General features: G+C 39.0%; 1 protein-coding gene across 6 annotated transcripts in view; it reads right to left on the bottom strand.

The window, feature by feature from the left end:
• The window catches only part of ccdc40 (coiled-coil domain 40 molecular ruler complex subunit), a 64829-nt gene that overhangs the window by 16512 nt on the left and 21761 nt on the right, over positions 1-26556 (bottom strand). The window contains exons 2-4 of one of the 6 annotated variants that reach the window (XM_077604731.1): positions 6435-6736; positions 4917-5053; positions 1952-2636 (exon numbers count right to left, since the gene is read on the bottom strand). The gene's annotated coding sequence lies outside the window, so the exon portion shown is untranslated. Of the gene's footprint in view, positions 1-1951; positions 2755-4916; positions 5054-6434; positions 6737-26556 lie in introns of those variants that run through there. The other 5 variants (XM_077604732.1, XM_077604734.1, XM_077604733.1 and 2 more) reach the window with 5 other exon arrangements.

Here is a 26556-nt window from a genome sequence, read left to right as displayed (position 1 = left end):
TGAGGCCTAAGTTGAATTACTGATTCCCTTTTCGTGTGGGTGTCAACATAGTTTCTAAGCATTCATATGTACCTTGGAGCAACTTTGTTTAGGAGCCAGACAAATATTAGTTTTTTTGGTCATTTTAAAGTAATTTCTATGAAAGAAGAGCATACGACTTTGTGCCCGAAGTCAGCTGGGATAGGCACCAGCACCCCCCTGCAACTCTTGTGAGGATAAGGAATATGAATTCATATTTAAAATTAAAATTACACATTTTATTTAATTTATTGAGTACATTAACACATCTCTTATCAGTGAAGTCAAGTCTTTCCAGTTCACACCAGCAAGGAATGGTTTACTAAACTAAAAGCATATTATCAGATCAGAATTGTCAAACTTTATGACGTCAATCATAAATTGGTTAGAAATTCATGATCAGAGGTAAGACTATGTTCGGTGTGAAGGATGGGTAAATCGGCCAATCAGATTTTAACTAAGTTGCACACAAAAAAAGGTCCTGGGCTGTCCTAATGTCCAGGTTAGTAGGTTTTTAGCCACAGTGAGGAAAATGTTTCTCGAAACAGACAAGCTGAACTAATCGAATGTATATTAGCCCCCGTTAAAAGTTCTCCATATTTACTCCTGCAGTTGTTTCATATTTTCCGGCTAGTAACTTCTGTTTCTGGGCGGAAAAAAAGGATCAGACATAGTCCTTTTTAAGATTCAAAGTAGTGGTGCAGCTTTATGTTAATTTATATCATATTAAAGAAACCAACTAATGCACTGTCCGCTGGAATTTGTTGTGAAACCATATGCTAAAATCGTTGAGCCTTACATTTGTTCTCGTGTGTTGCAATTGTGCGCATTAGATTCATTGTGCTGTTGCTATGACGATGCCGTTTTTAGACAGTGATGGCTGAAGTGAAAGATTAAACCCAAAAGATGACACATTAACTTTTTGATTTGTTTTTGTTGTTGTTGTTATTGCAAGTTCTAAAAATAGAAGGAAATAAATTACCCTTGGACTTGTTAATGCACTTATGAAAATCACTACAAAGTGCACCATGTCTCTACAAAGTCCACCATCGATACAGGTGTAGTAGTAACATTATCTGCTCATTCATTGTTCTTCTAGGTAGAATTTGTCGTAGAAAGCTTTTCCCATCTCTAAATGCGAAAAGACCTTCAATTAGCTGACCTGCTTTCACCCAAGTAGAAGACGATCAATACACACCAGTAATGATGTCATTTTGTCTCAGTGAAACTGACAAGACCGCAGGTCTACTGTGATGACCCATTTAATGGGTTTTGTCTCATTGCAGGTGTGTACATGTTATTGTGAGAAAAAATCATGTGGGTCAATCACTGCTACATGCGGCATTAACTCATTGGCTGCTACTGACGGCGATAGCCGTCCAATCCATCCAGTTACTAATCGTTGCTTTCCAATTTAAAATGGATCAATCATTGGCATTGGCATTGGGAAGGAATTAGGTAGATAATTTAACAGAACAGGAAACTAAATGGAGTAGTGGTTATACAGTAGTTCTCTTCCTACAATGTATATTAAAAAGTCAACTTACAAGCTATAAAAAGGAAGAAATATCTGTCATAAAACAAGCTGAAGGAAATTTCGGTCATGGTTTAATTGGTTGTGATTTCAGATTGCAAGACAATGTTTTTATGCACAATATTGTAGATTAGTGAAGTTGGAATGCACTTTAAATGCCCAATATCAGATTACACTTTTGAACCAATGGCATATTCATTCAGTGATTCTAAAAAGGAATAAAATAAAACCCAAGAAGTCATGCAATGCCATAATTTATCAATGCATCTTTTTTTAATACAACTTCTCATCAGGTCTCAGGGGGTGTTGGACAATCTCCAGTTACAAGAAATTCGAAGTTTAATGCATGTGCAAGTGTGTGGCTAAAACAAAAGTTGAAGGAGCATAGATAGTACTCACACAATCACAGGCACATGTTTCTTGAGCCTGTCTTCATGTTCTTCTTCCCATGAGCCTCCCCTGACCCTTTCCTCTCTGCAGAATGCAGGTAAGGGAAGCCAAGCAGCCTGAAGCGAATGTCAGAGAGAATTATTCACCAGCAGACAATTTGATTTCTTTGTCTCAGAAGCCTTCTTCTGGCCAATACACACAGGTGGTGGTCAAGCAGTTCTGGACAGAACTTGCAGATAACATGTATGATGTAGCAAAATGTAATTGATACCATCCTGATTAGATTTCAATAGTTCAGATCTGTAAAACAACTTCAATTACTTAAAAAGGGAAAAAACGGTATATGGAATTGACGTTTATATCGTTTCTCTAGACGGCCCAGTGAAAGAGTGGTTTGCGCGTCGGCCTCAGTTCTGGGATCGAGGGTTCGATCCCAGGGTTGGTCCTAACTGTGTGGAGTTTAGATGTTCTCCCTGGGCTTGCGTGGGTTTTCTCCGGGTACTCAGGTTTCCTCCCACATCCCAAAGACATGCATGGTAGACTGGTTGAACACTATAAATTGCCCCGAGGTATGAGTGTGAGCGTGAATAGTTGTCCGCCTGCTTGTGCCCTGTGATTGGCTGGCCACCAATTCAGGGTGTTCCCCACCTGGGCCCACAGTTGGCTGGGATAGGCTCCGACATTCCAAGCGACCCTGGTGAGGATAAGGAATATGGAAAATGAATGATCCAAATTGAAATTGATCAATTATTTCTAAAGAAAAAAATTAAATTATGATGGCTGTCAAACTTTTTCATATACCTATCCATAGTATATACCTACAGTATATATACAACAAGCACATATTTTTAAAGAAAATCTGACGTGATAGAGAAAATCAGATCAGTTTTGGACTCTGCGCCCCTTTTTTTTTAAATGCTGACCTAGTTGAACATAATGTGTGTTCTCCAGCCTTGTCATGATCATTACAGTTATCCCTTCCCCCCGACCACTGTATCTACATCTATACAAATTTTATATGAGAAAAACAGCAAGTAGTTAAGTCAAACCAGAAAAGAAATTCAGAAAACAAGACACAGAACAAGAAAATAGGTTAGGTCATCCACTCTATCCACTTTATCCACCCACTCTCTTCAGTCCAAATGGGCAGATTGATGGCTCTTATAATGGAGACCACACTTGCAGTGGGCAGCACAAACTGTCCACAGTAACTCAGTGGTTTTTCCCAGCAGATTTTCTGCTTCTTTGAGCGTGCACAGTTGCCAGTGCAGTGTATTTGTGCACCTTTTTTTAAAAGGCTAACACTACATGAGGAAGAATAGTCTTAAAACCCGAGGACTTCAGTTTACAAATCTCCCTACTGTAGAAGTCAATATTGTAGAATGACTAAAAATATTGTCTCTCTTTAGAAATCAAGGATGAGGTAAAATTGAGTCAACTTTAATATTTTCATATGTTTCAATTTAATCTTCATTTTAACGGTGAACATACAATAGCATACACTACAGGTAATCTGCTGTCAGGCTTTTTAACAAAACAAATGGCTGAATGCTAAGACTAACCGTATGTATACATGTACATCTATGTATATGTATGTATATGTATATATGTATATTTCAGCAACACACTTATTTATTTATATATTTATTTATTAACTTATTCCTTACCTATTTATTTATGTCTAAAATGTCTTTTCCTGTGTCTATTCTCACCCTATTGCTACTGTGACAATGAAATTTCCCAAATACGGGATGAATAAAGTTATCTAATCTAATCTATCTGACATTTAAAAGTTCTTTTCACCAATTTTATTCATTTGTAAACTGATTGTTGTTTAAAAATGCCATAGTAAAACAGGAGGTATTCTACTGGGTGGTGGAGAATGTGGTGTTACGACAGTATACTGTGTATGACAGTGAGTGCCATCTGGCTTTGATAGAGAGCTTAAACAAGCTGAGAAAAATTTCACCCCTCATCATATGTGCAGACATAAAAGATGGACTTTTTCTTTTTTGTCATGGTACTTGCTATGACATATCAAGCAAAAGAATGCAAACTGCCAGAATATGGCCAATATGCCTACCAGGTGTAAAATTCTTTATTTTATTCTTTGTATTGAGACAATCTTCACAGTTTTTTTTTCTTTCTTTAAAAAAAAAGTTTGATGTTCTGTGCGTGCATGGGTATTCTCTGGGTACTCAGGTTCCAGCCACATCCCAAAAACAAGCATGGTAGGCTGATTGATCACTTCATAATTGTCCCTAGGTATGAGTGTGTGCATGCATGGTTGTGTGTCTCCTTTTGCCCTGCGATTGGCTGGCAACCAATTGAGGGTTTCACCTCCCTGGTGCCCATATTTAGCTGGGATAGGCTCCAGCACCCCCATGACCGTTGTCATGATAAGTGGCTCGGAAAAAGAATGAATGACTGAATGGCCTGAGTTGAGGTATTATCATTTGAAGGTGCAATATAGTTTGTTCTAACAAGGAACACAATTTGAACGGAAACATGAGCACTGATGGTAGTGCTAGCCCAAGAAAAAGTAGGATATTCGAGAATGAATTTCATCTACAACGAACAGTGGATGTTGTATATTCATCTGTGCGATTTCTGGCTGCGACTACCCCCTGTTGAAGTGCCCTTGGGCACTCAGAATCATAGTGCTACCAAGTGGGAAACGAATACACACAACCCGCTGGGCTACACTTTCTATGACACTTGACACGGAAAGACACAAAATCTGTTCACAAAAGCAACAATGCATTGGTTACATTATGACTTTAGCACCCATTTACCAAGTGCTGGTTATCTATCCCTTTCATTTCTCTCAGTTTTTTTGTCAGCTCTTTCAAGGAGGGAGAAAAAAATTAGAAGAGAAAATATATCTGCTGTGAAAAAATCCTCACAAAAATGAGTCAAGTTGTTGGTCTCCCAAGCCCAGAGGCTTTACCATGCAATGTACTGCCTTGTTTACCTGCTTTCCCAGATGTAGGTTGCCTGATGGTAGAAAACAGATACAGCCTAGAGGAGGTCTGTGGCTCCGGTTGTGGACTGACGCCATGCTGGGCCTACTTATTATCTCCAGATGACATCAGCCTGAGCAGCAGATGCCTTTTTAGCCATGGGGACAGTGAGAAAGAGAGGGAGGGTTGATGAGAGATAACATGATTTTGCTATTTTATACATCTACATTCATTGACCTGCCTCATTTTATAAGAAGGGCAGATTTAAGGTGCATTCATATGTAGTTCAACATTTTATTAAATAGTACAATATATTAGGAGGAGCATCTATTCTCACAAACAAAAGGCTCGCTTGATAAGATGCATATTTATCAAATCTCTTGGTGCAAATTGAAAGCTACAGTTAATGTCCAGTGCTGCTTTATGTTACCCTGGAATTTAGATTAATTAACGTAATCGAGTGCTGCAGGAATAATCCAACTTTTCCAGATCATCTATTGCTCCTGGGAACCAAATTGCGAGAAATGGTTCACCACAAAATATTTTTAGTCATTCTACACTAGACTTTTAGCTAAGATAGGCTCCTGTGTTCACCATTTGACTCATGTATTTCATTTAAATCACACTTCAGCATCCACACAAATGAGTGCACCATCCGCAAATATATTATAAAATATATGTTAGACTGAATGCTTTTTGTTCCCTCCAAATCACTGTAATAAGTACCGTCACTTGTTCATGTTCCTGTACTATGCTTTGTTAGGGGTGCATGCTAATGCACTTGACAGACACTAATTGGACAGTTTCCTCCCCTTTATTTTATCTGTATACATTTTTTTGCCAGATATTCAAAACTAAACAAAGACAGGTGATTCTCATTCTGTTTCATGTTTTTGTGTACACTTGTTCATGTATATGTATATGTTTCGCTGTGCATGTGTACAATGTTGATATTATTATTCCCCCTGTTGCCATCATATTCCCAAAGAAAATTGATTGTTTTGTTTCTTTTTGTCAGGGATACGAAGCTTAAAAATAACCTTCACAAACTTTGTAAAATATAAAACAAATCCAGCATATGCTGGTGCATACTCTGTATATTTTATTACTTCTTACTAGTCTCACAAGCATTTGACATATTTGGTAGCCCTGCCTCATTATTGCAGTCAGAACTGGAAGAGCAGCAATAATCCTGTAGTATGAGGCGGAGTGGAGCAGAGGAAAATTTAATCTTCAAAAAATTCTTTTGTCTTGCTTTTTGCTCCTTGCCTATTTTATGCAGTGTGAAATATTAACGGCACTGAATGATACAAACTCCCTACACAGATCCGAGAGATTTAAAGATTTCTTTTAATTATGTATGTCTTTATTTCTGTATCCATGGAAATGTTTCTTTCAAAAAGAATGGTTTTGTGTGTAATCACTGAGGCTCCAACTCAACTTTCTAATCAGTCTATTCCTACTCACATGATCTCCACATTAAAAAACAAATAACATGAAGATAAATATATTTCTACATGTATATTTACCTAGAGGGCAGCCCAGTGAAATAGTGGTTCGTGAGTCAGCCTCACATTTCTGAGGTCGAGGATTCAATCCCCGGTAGGTTCTGACCTTGGAGTTAGGGATGTTAAATCCTGGCTTGGTTGGGTATTCTCCAGGTACTCCGGTTCCCTCTCACATCTGAAAGACATGCTTGGTAGGCTGGTTGAACACTCTAAATGGCCCCAAGCTATGGGTGTGAGCGTGAATGGTTGTCCGTCTCCATGTGTCCTGCGATCGGCTGGCCACCGACTCAGGGTATCCTCCGCCTCCAGCACCCCCCGCGACCCTAATGAGGATGAAGCGGTTCAGAAAATGAGATGAGACAAACAAAATAAAATCGTTCATATAATTTGGGGTTTAACTTGAGATCTTTTAAATAATTGATTTTAAAGCTTAATACATTTCAAATCTCAGACCATCACTGTGTCATAAATAAGAGAATAAAAGGAAAAAAGAATCGAATTACTTTATTCATAGTCCCAGATACTTACATTTACAACATGGACTGATTAAGCATTTATTAATATTGATTAACACATCCTGCAGCAAGATAGATAGAACACATTTTTGTGTCATTCCCACCAAATGTTGCACACTGGGTGTAATAATGACATTGTGATTCAATTAATTTCCTTTATATTGTTCATCTAACGGTAGGTTACAACAAAGGGTTGATGCTTTTTTGGCACATAGGAAGAATACCTCTCAGCACTTTTATTTTCCTTTTTCAGTAGCATTTAACTATGGCCTTGTCTGAGCAGGCAGAGTCGGGGCAGCCCTTTTAATGGGTATTGACAACCGGTTATAGCTGAATTTTCCAGCACACTTAAAAGCCCATGTTCAACTGATTAGCTAATTAAAACCTCCAGCTAAAGCCATCGACCTATAGGAAGGACGCTTCTCTTTTTTTCACCTTCCATTTCTCACGAGCACACACACAGAAGGACAAATCAAGTGTTCAATTTGAAAGTAACAGCAAGGATTAAAACCCTGACACTAAAAGATCAATATAAAAGAGGTTTTGGCTATGATTTGGGCTATCAAACTCATTTTAACTCAGGAACCACATTTACCCCAATTTTACAATTCCGGCAAACATTCCAAATGTTCTCACTGCAAAAAACTTGTCAATCTGCTCTAGAAAAGATTCACAGTTGTGTTGTACTTGTGTTAAGAGAAAAAAACACACAAATATTAAAGACGGTAAATGAGCGAACAAATGTGCGAATAGTTTGAGATAACACAACCAGATGAGGTTTGCTCAGGTTTACGGAAAGCAACTATTTCACTCATGCACTTATGCAACAAGGACACAATGTGCACAGAAAATAGGCCATGTTAGTTGCATAATCACACGCATAATGAGTCTTATCTAACTCTATTTCAACATGGCGGTCATTTTTATATGCATCTAATGTTACGTGTACTTCATTTGTGTTAGAAAATTTATCAATCCTTTGTTTCAGAAGCCCACGTGAACTCGATTCCATGGGAGATGAAGTGTTTTTTTTTGCAAACTTGCATTTTGTCCTCTGTATTCATTAGCCTGCTGCTCATCTCTCTTGGGATGGAGGATTAGGCCGAGAGGGGAAATGAATGCTTTCTGGGTAGTCGGCCTTCTCTGTGCTAACAGCAGGAGGTCTATTGTCTGGTTTGATAAGCGCGCGGGACACGGGACATTTGATCTGGCAGAACTGACGCACATGAAACAGTTTGTTAGCACAGGGCTGGAGAAGAACCACAATCGTGTTGGCAAGAAGTACGGATGTTTCCATATGAGGGCCACCGTGTGAAGGAGAGTTTTGTGAGATTTTACAATCTGCGAGACAAGGCAGCTCTGTTCTGATCCAATGAGGGGTGCAGGGTCGGTTAAATTTTCATGCAATCAAACGTAAATGAAAAGGCATTTCCATATCACACAAGAACAATCTTACTTCATTATTCATCATTCCTGGCTAATGCAATATCCCATTTTTTTTTCACCATTCAGTTTTGCCGCACCGGAGCGCACTGTTCCCCTTTTTTTCCACAAAAACCCATCAAGGGTATTTAAATCGCTAATAATGACTTCCCTGTCCCCATTGAGAGAAGATGAGACTGAGAGGGAAATTAAGGGAGGGCGGAAAAGACTTTTAAAAGAGCTCACGCTTTGCTGTGGCACAAATCCTCTCAGACTAACAAAACCAAATCAGTCTACAGCCCGCAGCAATCCACAGACCAATCTATGTTCACACGCACTGGAAGATGATCCTGTAAATCTATGGTCTCAAGGGGCTTTTTGAGTGCTTCTCCAGAGGCGGGGGGCTGGATGGACGGGACAGCACGGTTCAAGGATTGAAGGAAAGGCGTTAATGTCCCCCAATTGCAGCTAAAATGTTACATTAGGACATGTTAGCTCCAATGTGGGTGTAGTGTTCCACCGCACTAAATTGGGACAAGCCATTAAGTCAATAAGGAAGAGATTACCTGAGAAATAGAGGCTAGCTGTCTGCTTGATCAGACTCGAACACCCCCACCCCCGTGGCAAAATTAGACTCGGGGCCACAGGAATTAGGTATTAGTGTACATACTGCCACTTTGACCTCCAATAGTTGGTTTGAGAAGGAAATACGTGTGTGTTTAACAAAGACAGGTTTGGTGCCTGGAGAAAAAATATGATGTGTCATATGAATTCACGTGTTTAATCAGGTACTGCTGAGACACTGAGGCATAATATTATTTTTATAAATTATTTTTAAAATGTAACAATATGTCTAAAGATAATTTCCCCCTGCCTGAGACTATCATGCTTTGTGTTAAAATTGTATGAAAAAGAGAGTGGTGTCTACTTGTTATAAAACTATACTCTTCAAGCTTGCCATATCATTTTTGTATAAATCAAACAGATCTCAAAGTGTTATATAATAAATAGATAATCTATAAGTAAGTAATAAATAAATAAGTAGTCAACAACATAAATAAGGAGTCACATATAAGTAGGGAAGTATACAAACAACAACAAACAAACAAACGGACATACAAATTATCAATGAATGAGTCATAAATAGGTAGTCAACATGAATAAGTGATCTAATAAGTAGGTAGTGATAGACAAATGAAATGACTACATTGGTAACGACACAGTACTTGATGTGATTCTTGTTCTGTCTTAGCTACAGTAAAAACAAGCTCCACTCTTGTCTGGTTTCATGCAAAGAGTGAGTTGGATGAAGGAAGGAGTGGGTAGGCAAGGACTGCAGTATGTCAGGTTTCATCCGCTCTACACTAGGTGACAAATCCTGTTCTGACAGCGATGCTACACCTTCTCCTCCAAACTGTGTCTTTTGCTCACATGAAAACACTCTGCCTCTCATCGGTGGTTTACCTGCATCACCCTTCAGGCTGCCATTTTGCAGCATATGGCACTCACACACAAGTGTGTCTGCTCGCACTTCCTCAAAAGCACTTCAAGTCCATTATTGTGTCCTTCCTCTCTGTCACTCTCTATTACTACATCCATGTAGTCCATTATAACAGAGCAAACTGAAGGTTATTTGTTGTTTAATTATTGTGATACTTGGGTTAATACATTAGGGCAGGATCCAGAGTATGATACAAGTAAGCCCAGTCTATTTTTAGAAATGAGGAAACGTGTACCGGCCACACTTACGTATACTATAAAGTATGTATTATACGTAATCAACAGTTCTCCCCTGGCTAATCATGGTAGGTGCCAACTCCCTCTGAATTTCTGTAATTATACCTCTCTCATAGCACGTCAGACATCAGATTGATCCTTCAGTGCCTCGCTAAACGAGTTTGAAGATTAGACCAAGAGGGAGCCGAGCTTCAGCAATTTCTGTCTGTCAACTAGTCCCTGTTGGATCTCCGTTTCAATGTTTGACATGATGAGCTTCTATGCCAGCTTGTTTAAACCTGCACATCAGCATGCGCAATACTGTAAGACAAACATATACAGAAGAAGTTTCATTGGAACAAGGTAGCTCATTTTCCTGCATTTAATTCTGGAACACATGGAAAACTTCAATACTGTCTGGAATAAAATTCATTCTACTTAAGTGTACTAAAAGCTGGATCGAAAACGGTGCTGCCAAAGGAAAATCATTTCTCATTGGTAATCAATAAAGAATTGGTCTGATTACCTGTCCTTGCATTGATCTGCCTGATTTGCATTACATTGTTACATCTCTTTCTCTCATTGTAAGGATCTGCACTATTTTATAAATCTCTGCTTGTTTATTTTCTTCATTACTGTGACATTGTTTTGCTGTTTGACACTTCGCTTGGATTTTATCAAATATAACACAGTTACAAAAAAAAAATATAACACACACAGACACCTCGTATCCAGCGTCTCCTGACTTCTGAAATGATTAAAAAATATGCCTTATTTTGACAGGAAAATAAAATCTTTTGAATTGCAATTGGCTGGCCACCTATTCAGGGTTTCCCCTGCCAGATGCTCATAGTTAGATGGGATAGGCTTCAACACCCCCTTGGCCCTTTTGAGGATGAGGGGTACAGAAAATGAATTTAAAATATGTAAAAATCATGAATTAACTGCTTGCGATCGGATGGTCACCGATTTAGGGTGTCCCCCGCCTCTGGCCCGGAGTCAGCTGGGATAGGCTCCAGCACCCCCGCGACCCTAATGAGGATAAAGCGATTCAGAAAATGAGATGAGAGAGAGATTTCACTGCTGTTCAGTTTTATGATACAGCAGCCACCTTCTTTTAGTGTGTGACATGATAGGTTAAGCTTGGAATGGATTAGCTCAACCAACATTACTTTATGGGCGAAGAACATTTTGTCTCTTACTGTAATTGTCTCTATGGATTTGCTAGAAAGAATCCTTCATGTACAGTGTTTGTGTATCTTTTAGATAGTCTCAGTGAATGCAGGTCATCTATGAGTTAACTGGAGCCATCACGACGTGTGTTTATATGTATGCTTGCTGTTTGTTGGTTAGGATCTGCTCCTGCGGTGCGATCGCAGTGACCGCTGTGATATTGCTCTTTAATTATCAATTAAGGCAGCCCCCCCATCATCCTAAACGGAGTGGGGGCGTGGAGGCGTATGCGAAGGTGATAATGAATACAGAACTGCCATTGGAACGGTAACCTGACTCATCCTCTGGATTCAGTGGGAAGGAGGAGAAAAGCTGGCTGGTGCGTTAATGAAACAGGCTGTGGCTCAGACAAAAGAAAAGACCCCTCCCTTTCATGCACATCTCAATCTTGTTTTGATCATTTTCACAGTATTTTTTTTAGTTTGTGTTTTTGTGCTCATTTTGCATCATTTTTGCCTGACACACACACAAAGGCACCCCAACCTCAATAGACAGAATGTTCACAAGACCATTCTATAACACCTTCCCAGTTTCCCTTGACTGAGGGGTCTTTTTTTTAGCTTTCTGCCCATCCAGTTGAAGATCTGTACTTCAATTACATATATATATATATATATATATATATATATATATATATATATATATATATATATATATATATATATATATATATATATGTATGTATATAAATGTGTGTGTATATATATATATCAATGGGCACCCTTGGCAAGTAGTTCAACATGCTCCCTGTCTCCTGTCCATAGTTAAAAGTGGAACAGATGATGAATGAATGGATGGTTAGAAAGAGGAATGGGGAAAGAAAGATAGATGGATGAATGAATAGATATAACATAAATTTGCTCTTCAATAATTGAAAAGAAAAAGGTGTGATTGAATATTCTTTCATCCGAATAGCTGATACACCTGCCAAGACTCAATGAATCTCATCCCCAGTTAGGTGCAACCTTCAATCATAGACCCTTTGCTTGAGAAGAGAGAAGATTGCGAGCTCCCAAGGTTCAATGCAATGCAACATTTTGAGTCGAAGCCATTGAAGAGCTGCAAAAGGCATGAAGGCATGGGTTTGTGCCAGGTAGCTGCCCGTAAAAATCACAGATGTGTGTACAAGGCGGCCTGCTGAAGGTGGTGTGCCGTTTCTCTGGATGGCACTCAAAGTAGTTTCTTTATCTGTTCATCTTGGACACCCACTGTTTGACTGTGCTGCCAATTCCGGCTTCAGCCATCAAACCTTCAAACAAGTATTTGAAACTAAAACCATGAAAACTAACCTTAAATGTTCAACAAATGATTAGATAAGAGCCAGTCCACAATATAAAACATGCAAAAGTCTAACATTTTTAACACACCAAGACAAAACAACCTCCACTGTTCGATGAAATTGTAGATTAAAAAAGTATTCTCCGATGTCCTACTTTTTCTTGGGCTAGCGACTACCATCAGTGCTCAAGTTACCGTCTAAATTGTATTCCTTGTTAGAATTAACTACTATATTGGATCTTCAATGAGAACGCTTCATTTCAGGTCAATTGATTGCTAAAATGCCATTCTTGTTGTCACTGCATATGTGTTTTGGGCAGATTCCTTTTGCTTTGTTGTCCCATCTTTTTTGTTTTGTTTGCTTTTGTGTTGAAACAATATCTCAAAATACTCATGTTTGCTATGTGAACCACTATTTACTTAGATCTAAGTTAAATCTTTAGCTATACGGAAACCCTGGTTGACATAAAAGATCTACAACTGGAAAGGTTGAGTTGATTTCATCATGCTTTTCACTGCCCAAACAGTCATATGCCAATTTCGTGTCTGGAATCTCTCATGCGAAAAGCACAATTTAACGCACCACCCTGTAACACACAGCCAGTAAATCACAGCCTTCCCATTGAGTACATAAAGCAGCGTTCCAAGACATTATATCAACAGTGCTCACATGTAAATTAGATGATTTTTTTTATGGCTGACATGTATCATTGCAGCAGCAAAGCACAAGAAAAACAGCACAGGCAGTGAGAGCTGCCCTTTTGCCCTCCTGTTTGCTTGATGGACTGCGTATTATACCAGCAAGTAACAAAAGGCAAATGCTCCCCTAAGTTATTCAAAAATATTTTTTTACATAGAAAAGAATAATGAAAGCTTGACAAAATCCTTTTCCACAACTGTATACAAGTTGGAATTTCTATAGGGAACATGACTGAGAGTCAGATTCCTCGTTACGTGCGTCGTCAACCTGACCGGCCACATTGCTGAGTGCAGAGAAGCTGCCACACCTGTCATAAATCCGCTTCCGTGATATAATATGGAAAAAAATGGAAAGCTGGGTAAAACCTGACATGGAGGAGAGTGAAGAGAGCTTTGCAGTTTTAAGAGAGAAAAAAAGCTCGTAACATCAGTTTAATAACTTTACACTGAGAATAAATCAATGCTTATATGACGCCTAAGAATATATATATATATATTTTTTTAATCCATTTTATGGTCAAAGCAGGAGTTATTTCTTCACCAAGTCAGACAGTCACATGCTTTTAACCATTCATTTGTTCTACACAGTCATTCATCATGCAGGAATGAATTCATCGCAAATGTCAACCGGGTGAATTGATTCATACTGCAGATGCAATGTAATTGATGAAATTGCAGTCGCATTTTAGGTGATATTTTGTGTAACACGTTTATTTTATTTTCATATATATATATATATATATATATATATATATATATATATATATATATATATATATATATATATATGTATATATATATGTATATATATATATGTATATATATATATATCAGGTTTCAGGTCGGTCCACCTGTGTGGAGTTTGCATGTTCTCCCCGGGCCTCCGTGGGTTTGCTCCGGGTACTCCGATTTCCTCCCACCTTCCAAAAACATGCATGGTAGACACTAAATTTCGTTGTTGTCTGTCTGCTTGTGCCCTGCAATCGGCTGGCCACCGATACAGTGTGTCCCCCATCTCTGACCTGGAGTTAGCTGGGATAGGCTCCAGCACCCCCCGCGACCCTAATGAGGAAAAAGCAGTTCAGAAAATTAGATGAGACATTAATTTACTTACCCAATCCAAAATAGCAGCATTATTTAATTGATGAAAGCAGCAAACTACTGACATGTACTGACATTGCTGGATGAAATCTCACGTGATTCATAAATGTAATAAACACCTTAATTCATAAGGAACAACTTGGCAAATAAATGAGTACTAATATGTTTCTTGCTAACTCACTAAATTACACGTGTGTTTCACACACTTTATTAAAGACACACATTAAAGAAAAAATGTTTTCCATTTTTGAGATTAAAATAAAACCACTGTCAGCATTATACCAAGCAAAACTTTTCCGTTTGATTCAATGCAACCAAAGAATTGTTAAAATAAGATTTTTTTATAAAAAGAAAAGAATAAAAAAAATCTATTTAGCATTGAGTGTTATAATATGCAGGGGGAGTTCTGCTCATTAAGTTGTATAACTGAGATTACACAACACACCACACCACACCCGTATAATGATGGAAAATTGAAAGAGACAAAAGAAATAAGAGAACAAAAGAATAATGGCAGTAGCAATAAAGAAAGCAGGGCAACCTTCAATTTTAATTGGGACTTTTCACAAAAATTCAACACAAGGGGGCCGATTGGATACCATTTTGTCTCACTTATATACAGTATGCATTCACGTACTAACACACGTGCCCAACCATGCATTTGGAGTAATCCATACAGATCACAGATCAATTTTCTGAGGCTAATGGGGGTGGTGCGCTACACCACACACGAGCTAAAACTCGCCCGGAATTGTGGAGCCTCGTCTGCAAGCCATACAAAAGAAAGCATTTTTCGAGTACTACTGTTGCTTTCTTCAGAGCGCTCTTGATGTTGTAAGAAAAGAACCTTAAACAGTACTACTTCCAAGAATACAATGAGCCTTTTAACCCTTAGAGAAACTAGTCAAAAAGTTAAAAAAAAGAGTAAAGAGGAAGAATGCAACAAGTTAATCATTTGTTAATTGGGGTCTTTAGCAATTTCAGGGACAGTGGTCAGTGTCCTTCTATTCAAAAGTTATCATTAACTTAACATATTCACTGTCAGTTCAGCTCACTGGGTATGTGTTGTGGTAGTTAATAAAAGAGGGAACCTGATATTGGAAAAACTTATTGACATCAAATCCGATTTAACTGAGAGGAGCGGTAAGCAATGGAATGATGACCAGAGGCAGCCAGATTTAAACTGTGTAAGATCACGAAACTAAACTAAAGAAAATAAATAAATCAAAAACTTCCAGAGCGGGATCACCGGGGCCACATTTAATATTTGAATTTATGTCTTTAGTCTTTCAATTCATTATAATTTGTTTTTGAAGTTATATTTAAGAAGAAAACAAACAAATTATATTTTATTTAATTATTATTTTTTTACTTGTGGTTTTAATCATCATTGTAAACTTGTTCCTTATTTGTTTAATGAATGATTACATTTCTTTGAAAATGTTTATGTATTTTTTATTGTCTATTGCAAAATACTAGCTAATAAAACAATTGGATTTCAAATGCAGGCCGCAATTGGCCCATTTGAGACCACTGTCTTATGTGAATGTAAAAACAACTTTTAAAAGGGGAAAGAAAAATCATAATTCTTTTAGGAAAGCATTTATAGGGTCGATTAAACTCTTGACTCACAAATACCATAGAATTATAAGTGAGCCAAGACATTTAGAGATTTACTGAACATGCATTTTCACTGTGTGATAAACAAGTTTATCCAGGCACATTTGATGCATACAAGCAAGCACCACAGAAACTCTAAATTTGCAGGTTGGTTTTCAGGGAAAGAGCGTATCGCTACAATCGACCAGGCAGAGAATGTTGTCGTTCAACCACACAGAGAATGGCGTTGTTCGTGTTCAGGTTGAAACCACATAGATCCCCAGCCAGTGTCGACAGGCAGACAGATTGACCAGTCAGGGTGAGGGGAGGTGCGGGGGTGGCAGCAGTGTGTAAAGAGCTGCTCATGTTGTCATCTCGCCAGCCTCCAGCAGATGTGCAGAGGGAGGAAGGGCCCTCCCTCCTCGTCCTCATCTGTCTGCATCGCTACTGTCTTCATCCCCCCATCTCTCTGTCTCTTTTACTCTACAGATTGATTAGCTGTTCACATGTCCTCTGCCAATCACCTCCTCATGCATCATGGCATCAATTCCTTTTTATCCACGCCTCCTCTGGCTCCCCTCCTCCACCCTCTCACACGGACTGACAAAAATAGCCCCTCCTCCCTCCTCTTTATCTTAGAAAATAGATGCTCAAGCTTGCCAAAGTGCCCGCGGAAAGCCTGGACAGGGCTTTCACTAAGCTCACTGCACAGTAATAGGCAGACAGGAGGAGAAAAATACAGTCCAATTTAGTCCATGTGTCTTGTTTCAGGAAATTGCTTTTTAAGTGGCAGCAGGTCTTTTTGCACCCAGGTGAAAGAGTAAGAAACCTTCACCTGCACACTTGGTTATTTGGGAACAGTCACTTGTGAGCATGTGTTTATTTATTCATTTTTAATTATTATTTTTTATCCTAGCAAGGTTCACGGGGGTGCTGGAGTCTATCCCCGCCGACTTTGGGCAGTAGGCGGGGAACAGCGTGAATTGGTTGCCAGCCAATCACAAGGCACAAGGAGACAAACAACTAATCACGGTCAGACTCATAACTAAGGAAAATTTAGAGTGTTCAACCTGCATGTTTTTGGGGATGTGGTAGGAAACCGGAGTACCCGGAAGAAACCCACGCAAGCCCGGTGAGAACATTCAAACTCCACACAGTGAGTACCAACCTGGTTGCACTGGAGTATAAGTCACATTTTTGGGAGGGCATTTTTTTATTTTATCAGAAACTAAGAACAAATGTTAAAGTAAAATAGTACAAGAAAAAAAACACGCAGAACATGCAACTTCACACAGGACTCCATGAGGGATTGAAACCTTGAATCAAGAATTTTGAAGCAGTATGTGTATAGCATGTATAAGGTTTCTTTGTTTAATTTTTTTTGTTTTAAGATATAAAGAGACATCTTTAGATAGCAGAAAAGAGCAAATCTCACATTTCTCACACAACACAAACACTTATGAGCATCTAGAGCACATGTGTCAAAGTGGCGGCCCGGTGGCCAAATCTGGCCCGCTGCATCATTTTGTGTGGTCCAGGAAAGTAAATCATGAGTGCCAAATTTCTGTTTTAGGATCAAATTAAAATGAAGAGTATATATGTTTATTAAATTTCCTGATTTCCACCCTTTTAAATAAATAATTGTAATTTTTAATCAATTTTTTTCTGTGTTTTTAGTAAAAATCATTTTGTAAAATCTAAAAATGTATAAAAAAAGCTAAAATAAACATTGTTTTAGATCTATAAAAAACTGAATATTCAGGGATTTTAATCCAGTTCTTTTAATCCATTTATAAAAAAAAAATCTATATATTATATCTAAAATGGTCCGGCCCATGTGAAATCAAGTTGACATTAAAGCGGCCCGCGAACCAACCCGACCGAGTCTGACACCCTTGATCTAGAGCAGGGGTGGCCAACTCCGGTCCTCGAGAGCCGCTATCCGGTCTGTTTTCCATGTCTCCCTCCACCAACACACCTGAATCAAATAATCAGGATCGGTATCAATCTTCTGGATGGCTTGCTGACGAGTTGGTCATTTGATTCAGGTGTGCTAGAAGAGGGAGATATGGAAAACACACAGGATAGCGGCTCTCGAGGACCGGAGTTGGCCACCCCTGATCTAGAGTATTTGGGCCTAAAGTCATACAGCAACACAAGATTATTGTCATTTCATGGAGTCTTTGTGGGCATATTTTCCATCTTAATTTTTGTTCCGGAATTTGTAACAGGATGCCTCCAAGGCATTGAGACAGAAAGCACGAGCGATAAACAAAGGAAATCTAATTAGCATGCAAGCTATTTGTTAGGCAAAGCTTTTTACCCTTGCTGTTTGTCTGTAAGGATGGTGAATCAAGTCGTAATACCCCTAATGTCAGTTATTTGTAACGCTCTCTTTGTTGGCAATGAATCGCCGGTCCAGGGAACTTTGCCAGCCAAGCTATCATTACACTATCCATCATTGGCAAACGTGCCAGAAAGCACACATGATTCCTGGTGCAGGCCTGACACTGGGGCCGATGTGCGTGTGAATATGAGAGCATGAGTACACTTTTGTGTCCTTCTGAAAGCGACAGTGGGGTTTCACCATGGCCCTTTGTTTCCACTAAAAGGTACTATTTAGATCATCACTGTAGTTATGCATGATATGATTCAAGATATGATGGCCATAGCTGCAGCTGCACAATTCAGCCAATAAATGGAATAAATTGGAAGTTACTATGTTTTGCTGACATTTGAAATTATAACTACAGTTCTCTGTCAATGGTAAAGTCACCCCCCTCCCCCCAAAACCTCTCCCTAGGGTCCACTATTGGACACAGACTAGTCCTGGTGGCACGTAGTCACTGAGAAAAAAATGATAATTAGTCTGAAGAAAGTTTTCAAATCTAGTGCATCGTAATCTAACTTAATTTGAAATTTTAATCACGGAAAAGGTGTGAAGAAATCTGAAATTTTCAGAAATATTCTTCTAAACAGACCAAATAATGAATTAAAAATAAACCAAAAGAAAATGAATTAAGAGACTAAATTGGAAGGTTTGCACCTAGATAAAGAGGCATAACTGTCATTTTCCAATATTTTGAACTGTTACATGCATAAGATATGTCTAAATGGGAGTGTTCACTAATTGAAGTGTGCTATCTGTGTAGTTTATTATTTGATCGCAATCGCATGTGCAAGTGAATTTGTTCTGAAAATGGTAAGTTTTGAAATTGATGTTCCACACCCACTAATAGGCCAGAGCACTGAGAAAAGCTGGTGTGGAGATTGCAACATCTGGTTTTTAACTGCATGCTTATGCATATTTAAATTTATATACATGGGCATCTCCTGTAGTTTAGTATTATAGTATGTGAGGAATGAGCTCAGCAGCCATGTTGACTTTTTTTTTACTTTTGGATTGGATTTATGAGAGGAACGAAAGAAGTAGTGATGTCCCACTCAAATACTCTGTATCTTTTTTGGCTTACCATATGGATAACATTTTTTTGAGCATCGGACAGTATCGGATTTGCGACACGATTGAATATGACTATTGTGCTTTTTGGCTGCTGTATATCAAACCAATGGGCAAATATATCTGTCTATGTTTACTTCTCTTTAGAAACCAAAGACTGTAGCTTTGTAAACAGAGTATTTCTTGTCTTCAATACAAACAGTGTGATTTAATATTTACTGGTTACGTAATGGCGGCCCGGTTTCCTCACACATCCCAAAAAATGCAGGGCAGGCTGGTTGAACACTCTAAATTGCTCCTACGTATGAGTATGAGTGTGAATGGTTCTCTATTTCATTGTGCTCTGCGAGTCGCTTGCCACCAAATCAGGGTGTCCCCCGCCTGGGGCCCGAAATCAGCTGGGATAGGCACCAACACCCCTGCGAACTTTGTGAGGATAACCAGTACAAAAATTGAACGAAATAATGGTTCTGTTGACTAATAATATGGGCATTTGATCGGTGTGGGGGGAAAAAAATTGGATTCAAAGTCAAAAAGTCAGTATAGGAACATCCCTAAACAGAAGTAGGACTTGAGCTGACAATGAAGGGACATTTTGCAATGTCTGGAAAAGGGAGCATGTGTTGGTCTGTGTTTACATAACTGCTATTTACCGTGTCAGCATCAGCTTTACTTACTCCCACCCGCCTAACCCTGATTGTCTGTGCCTTAAATACCAGCAGTCAGGAATTCATTTAATTCACACGGCAGCCAGCAGCAGTATTTCTCATTCCCATGTCAAAAAAACAACTCAATCCAGACAGATGCACCTTACTGCCGATCCTTTTTTTTCCCCCTACATTGCCCGACTATAGATTAAAAAAACAGTTGAAGCAATACAACATACAGAACAATGTTAGTCGTTTCCAACAAACTCTTTGAACACGACCGAGGTTACGTGCAAGGACTATTTTTCCTAATAGTAATTATTATAGCTGACTCACTCACCATCAGTGCCAGCGATAAATAACAATCCCTTTTCACCAAGTCATAAATTCCATCAGTGCCTGCAGATGAGTTAAACTAATGAAAAAAATATGCTACAGAAGATGGATTGTGCTACAATGTTTCCTAAATGGATAGAGAGTGCTCCCATGATTTTTAGACTATAATATGGTCCCTCGTAAGTGACACTTTAGCAAGTGGACTTTTCTTGAGGTACAACCATATTTCAGCCACTTAAAATGGATTTTGAAGTCTTTCTACCTCAAATGAGCTTAGTGTTTTCAAAATATATATGGACAACTAATCATGTGACTTCCCTTGACTTAAAACCTACAACAGAATTCATTATATCGCTGTGACAGAGAACTCCTGTCCTGGTACTGTAAAGTGATATTTTCCCTAATTTGATCTCAGTATTTTCTCTATCAAGACAAACAGTGAAACCAAATTAAATCTATATTTATAATAACAGGCCATACAAACATCGTAATCTAGACCAAAAAAACATGCAAGGACTTGTAGAAAATAATTCTCTTCAGACACATTCATAAAAATTTAATAAATTGTATTTATAGTAGAAGTAAGTCGCACCAGCCTAAGAATACACAAAAAAAGAGGCGAATATATATATATATATATATATATATATATATATATATATATATATATATATATATATATATATATATATATACATATATATATATATGTATATTCAAATCCTATACTGTCTGGTGCTAAAAAATTGTTATATCGGAAGCCGATAGCGATACTATTCACTCATTCATTTTCCAAACAAATCCTCTCCAGGGTCGTAGGGGTGCTGGACCTGGTACTCGGTCGTTTGGTCGCCGGTCTTTTGGTCTCCCGGAAGGTCATTGATAATTACCATTTAAATCGTTGCTCAAATTCCCTAAATACAAATTGCGAATTATTATTTAGTCATACTTAATGCCCTATTAATTATTAGGCTAAAGAAAAGCTCCAAATTTCCCGTACTTTTATTGTGTGTTGTTGGAGAACTTGTTAAGACCCTGACTGACGTCCCTTCCTGAGGGGACAACTCATGTACATACAAACTCTTATACACTCACACGTCTGCTCAGTGAAACTGCTCAGGGCCATTGTTGACTTTTATTGATGCGTAGACCGTGTTATTTTACCTTGTTTTGTCGCCGGTCTTTTGGTCGCCCGTTGTTTGGGTCCGGGCGACCAAAAGACCGCCGACCAAAAGACCGGCGACCAAAAGACCGGCAACCAAAAACATAACCGGCTATCAGTGGTAGCAGAAGAAAAAAAAAACATAAAAGTCACAATTGAGTATTATTCGCATGCCAAGTCAGACAAAGAAAAAATGTTACTTATAGTCTGGAAAATACGGTAATAGAAATCTTGGGAAGCTCAAGCAACTTCACACATCAAGGCTTCCAAACGATATACTACATATCTACTGATCAGAGAAAACTACCCAGAAAATATCAAGCACCAAGTATTTTTTGTTATTTTTGTTACACCGCAACTCCAGGACCAAAACAAGCTTCCTCCCAAAAAACTGCAGATTTGATAGAGTAAGTCAGTTCATCCCAGGTTTCAATTCTGCCTGTTCCCCAAAGGAAATTAACTGGCGGATTCCTTCTGACAGACAGCTGTTCCTCCCGCGGTGGGACTTTTTCATAACCTGCTCATCTCTGCCCCCCACCCATCCCCACCCATCCACACACACGCACGCGTGCGCACACACAAACACACCCTACCCCCAAGAGGATAAATCTGCAATCAACTGGGTTTATAAATAGCATGGCACACTTCACTGCTGCTCAGCCCCCCCTTTACCCTTTTCAAAAGTTACTGATACGCTTCCCAATCCACATTCAAAGTGTCCAATACCCTTCCTTTACACTTCCGTTTCCCACCGCTGACGTTCTAACATTTCAGTAAACACATTAACATCTTCTAATTAAAGTAATTTGTCCTTCACGTAGCTGTGCATTTGTCCTAATAGCTTTCAGGCAATTAGGCTCCGGGAGCAGCCGCCAGATTAGCCATTCCGTCTTGCTTACTCTGCTTGGAGGGCCGCGAACCCCTCAGTGAGTTCCTGCTACTTATTGGAAGTCTGGCCTAATCGCCTCATTACTAGGTAAGATTAACGAGATGTGTTGTTTGAGGTATTAATGTCTTGGGCAAGAAGACTGGCTCTTATTTTTGGAGCAATGTACACTTAGAGAACAAAATAAAAGAGTATAATTACCAATGAGTGGCTTTACATCAATAATAGAAGGCCTACAGCTAAACATAGGACACGTAAACTTATAACTTGAAAGATTTGGAACAATTTTTACAATGAGAAATGCTTTCAGAGTGAGATTTTCATTATAAACTCTCGTGTAGAATTCCATTTGATTGTGAAAATGTGCAAGGCAAACTTCATAAAATATAAGGATGAAAAAAGATAACCTCCAACCCCCCAAAAATGTAAGCAATCAATGAAACTTTCTATCTAATAAAATGAAAACTTTCTGTCTCAGACACACAGATGTGGCTTGTGTGAGTGTTTCATATAATCCATTACACATTCATCCATTAAAATATTTTCAACTCATGGATTGATTATGTCAATATGATGTATTCTTGAAACATTAAATGTAATTTTTTGAAAAGAAATACTAGCCACTGGTCCCAAGTAAACTTCGATAAACAAATAAGAATAAAATCATTCCAACTTTATGAGCAAGAGAGTTAAACCATAAACAATTTAAAAGGCTTCCCAGATCTTTAAAAAAATGATTATTTCTAATAATTAAAAGTACATATTGTGTTAATGTTAGATATGTTTTGAAACATTTTTTGTTCTTTATTCAAATGTTACTCAAATTGTTTATTTTGCATTCCACATTTAGGAAAATGTGAATAAACTGTTTTGTTGTTTTATTTAAACAAATACAATTGTTAACAGTGGATTTTCTTTGTCATTTACAGCAGTGTTCATAGTAACACATAAAAGATTAAAGCCTAAACAGTCAGAACACAAATTATAATTTTTACAAAAGAAAATAAATGTCCCTTTGTTATAAACAGAAAAAAATATTGCAAAAGTTCTGCTTTTTTTGTGTAAGCAATTTTAAGAACAGAAAAAAATGGTTTGTCTGCAGGTGCTTTTTATCAGCAGGTAGATAAGTATATTTTTGTGTGCATCACGTGTGTGCACGTCTGTGGTTACTGTGGCGCTACCAGACCCCTGACCTTTCCATGTCCTGATAGTGTCTCCAGGGAGAAAAAGTGGGAGGCGTGGGGGAAAGGGGGAGTTGGGGGGAGGAGGAGCTGCAGGCCTTTGTCTTGATGCTGAAGGCCTTGGTATGACTGCAGCCTGCATGCATGTCCATGAAGCAAACCAGCTGTTTTTGTGACTCCCGCAACAAAGATGATAGCCACCGAATTAGGATGTATTAAAAAAAGAGATAATTCTAAAGCGTAATATAATTCTGATCATATTCATTCAATGAATTTCCTCTGTTTCCATGTTCTCTGCCATTAAACAAACAAGATATGCGCATCTTTTTGAGGAAATGGCAAATTCAATTGTCTGGGGCAAAGGCGAGTGTAAGCTGTACGCTTGGCAGACAATAAGTGCAAGGCTGCGCGACGTGTTAATGGAGAAGCCACACATATACCCCCTTGCCCCCCCTCCTTCTCAAATCCACTATTTGCTCATCCATCACTATCACCTCTCGTCTGCTTCTTCCATCACTCCACCCAGCCAATTTAGTCCTCAACCACAGTTCTCTTCTCCGCAGTTTACAGTGCTTTTGTCCTCCATCCTAACCTGTCCCTCACCCACGCCCGGTGCTGAATGCCAGCTGCATTTGTGGATTTTATGAGTGGATGTTTTTTTTAATGCATATATAGGTGTGGGTGTGTCTATGTATGTATTCATTTCTGCATGTGTGTGCGGAGGTGTGTGTTGGTGTCTGGCTCTCCTGAGTTGTTTTCGGTGATTAAAACTAATGACAGGGGGAAAAAAAACTCAAACTGCACCCAGGCTTTGCCATCTGTCACACCCTAAACCTGATACTCCTGTCCTAACTCGGTCTTATTTTCCTGGACCTACTTCAGTCCTCGCATATGCTTTCACACATACCATACAGTGTATCACTATATAACCAATAATTTAAGGAGATAGGAACCAAATCTGAGGAGCACAACTTTGGGCCCACTCTATCATGTTGGAACCATTTCAAAGAGCTAGACAAAGAATTAAAGCTCCAATCCATAACACAACTACCAATCCATAACACAACTACCAATCCATCTACACATATTACGTACGGTGTAGCCCCTCGCCCCGACCCGCACCCCCACATGGTCCCTAGGCTCTCTTTGCCACTCATTAACCTTGTCACGTTTATGCTATGAATTAAATGATACCAGTGATGCATCCCCACGCACGAGGAGCACACTGTCCCAGAAAGCCCCCCTGCCCACCACTACTCACCCCCTCCTCGCCAACTGCAGGGACTGCCCCGGGCGCCACTCGGCACTCTCCTTGTTTCACGCATGGTGGTCGCTTTCTGTAGCCCAGCAAGCCATTTAAGTGTGGATCAGGAATTAAAAATACATTCATTCATTCATTTTATGAAGTGCTTATCTTCACAAGGGCCACGGGGGGTGCTGGAGCCTATCCCACTTAACTATGGGCACCAGGCCCACCATGGACAGCCAATCGCAGGGCACAAAGAGACGGACAACAATTCATACTCACACTCATACCTATTTAGAGTGTTCAACCAACCTACCCTGCATTTTTGGGGGATGTGTGAGGAAACAGGGGTACCCGGAGAAAACCCACGCAAACCCAGGAAGAACATGCAAACTCCAAAAGGTGAGGAAAGCCCAGGGATCAAACCCTTGATCTCAGAACTGTGGGCTGACGTGCTACCCACTCCTCAGCAAGGCCGTCCATTAAAAATACAATCCAAAATATAAATAAATTTCATGTTTACACCCCACTCAGTGAGAGAAAAGGGACAAAATTAACAACATATTTTCAAATACAATCCTCTGTCCATCTTGGAAGACGAACCCCCGTTTTTAGAGAACTGTGGCAAAATGCTAAGCGTAGAGATCAAATTCTGTCAAACTACATGAGCTTGGTATTTTCATCTTCGAAAATGTAAGAAGTAGACACCCAAAAATATCACACTTTTTTATTTTTAAATGTGTTGATTTGTACACATCCATTTTGTCCATACTTTTTTTGTTCAACTTTGTGGTTATAATCTCTCCAACCCACTTCTGCGAGTCACAAATCTCCAATTTCAACAGCACCAGTTTTGGCACTTCCTTGTCATGTTGTTTATGCCAAAAATCATTTGCTACTTTTGTGGCTGTGAGAGCTAAACACTCTGAAAACTTGAACAACAAAAATCTGAACCTTCATTTTCAAATGTTCTATAAAAAAGCCAATTACACACACATAAATTAAATTGCGGGTTCAGCTCCCAATGAACATTCGGTGAATAAAATGTAATTGGTTAGACTTAACAAGAAAAGACCTTCTCTTCCTGATTGTGCTTGAAATTCTGATCCTAAAATTCCAAAAATGCACCATGTAATAAAATCAATTGCCATCTTTGTATCATACACCAGTCGTTTGTTTTGGGCACTGTGGGTGTAATTTGTTTAGGTAAAGTCGGTACACGGTCGATTGGTCGCCAGTCTTTTGGTCGCCGATCTTTTGGCCGCCGGTCTTTTGGTCACCCGGAAGGTTATTGATAATTACCATTTAAATCGTTGCTTAAATTCCCTAAATACAAACTGCGAATTACTATTTAGTCATACTTAATGCCCTATTAATTATTAGGCTAAAGAAAAGCTCCAAATTTCCCAGACTGTTATTGTTTTTTTGTTGGAGAACTTGTTAAGACCCTGACTGACGTCGCTTCTTAAAGGGACAACGCATGTACAAACAAACTCTTATACACTCACACGTCGGCTCAGTGAAACTGCTCATGGCCATTGTTGGCTTTTATTGATGCGTAGACCGTGTTGTTTTACCTTGTTTTGTCGCCGGTCTTTTGGTCATCGGTCTTTTGGTCGCCCGTTGTCGCGGCCGGGGCGACCAATCGACCGCACATGGTTA

The sequence above is a fragment of the Stigmatopora argus genome, chromosome 7 (assembly GCF_051989625.1).
Source record: "Stigmatopora argus isolate UIUO_Sarg chromosome 7, RoL_Sarg_1.0, whole genome shotgun sequence".
NCBI classification, from domain to species: Eukaryota; Metazoa; Chordata; class Actinopteri; order Syngnathiformes; family Syngnathidae; genus Stigmatopora; species Stigmatopora argus.
Note: the sequence above shows the minus strand (reverse complement) of the source record. Positions and strands in the feature narration are given on the sequence as shown.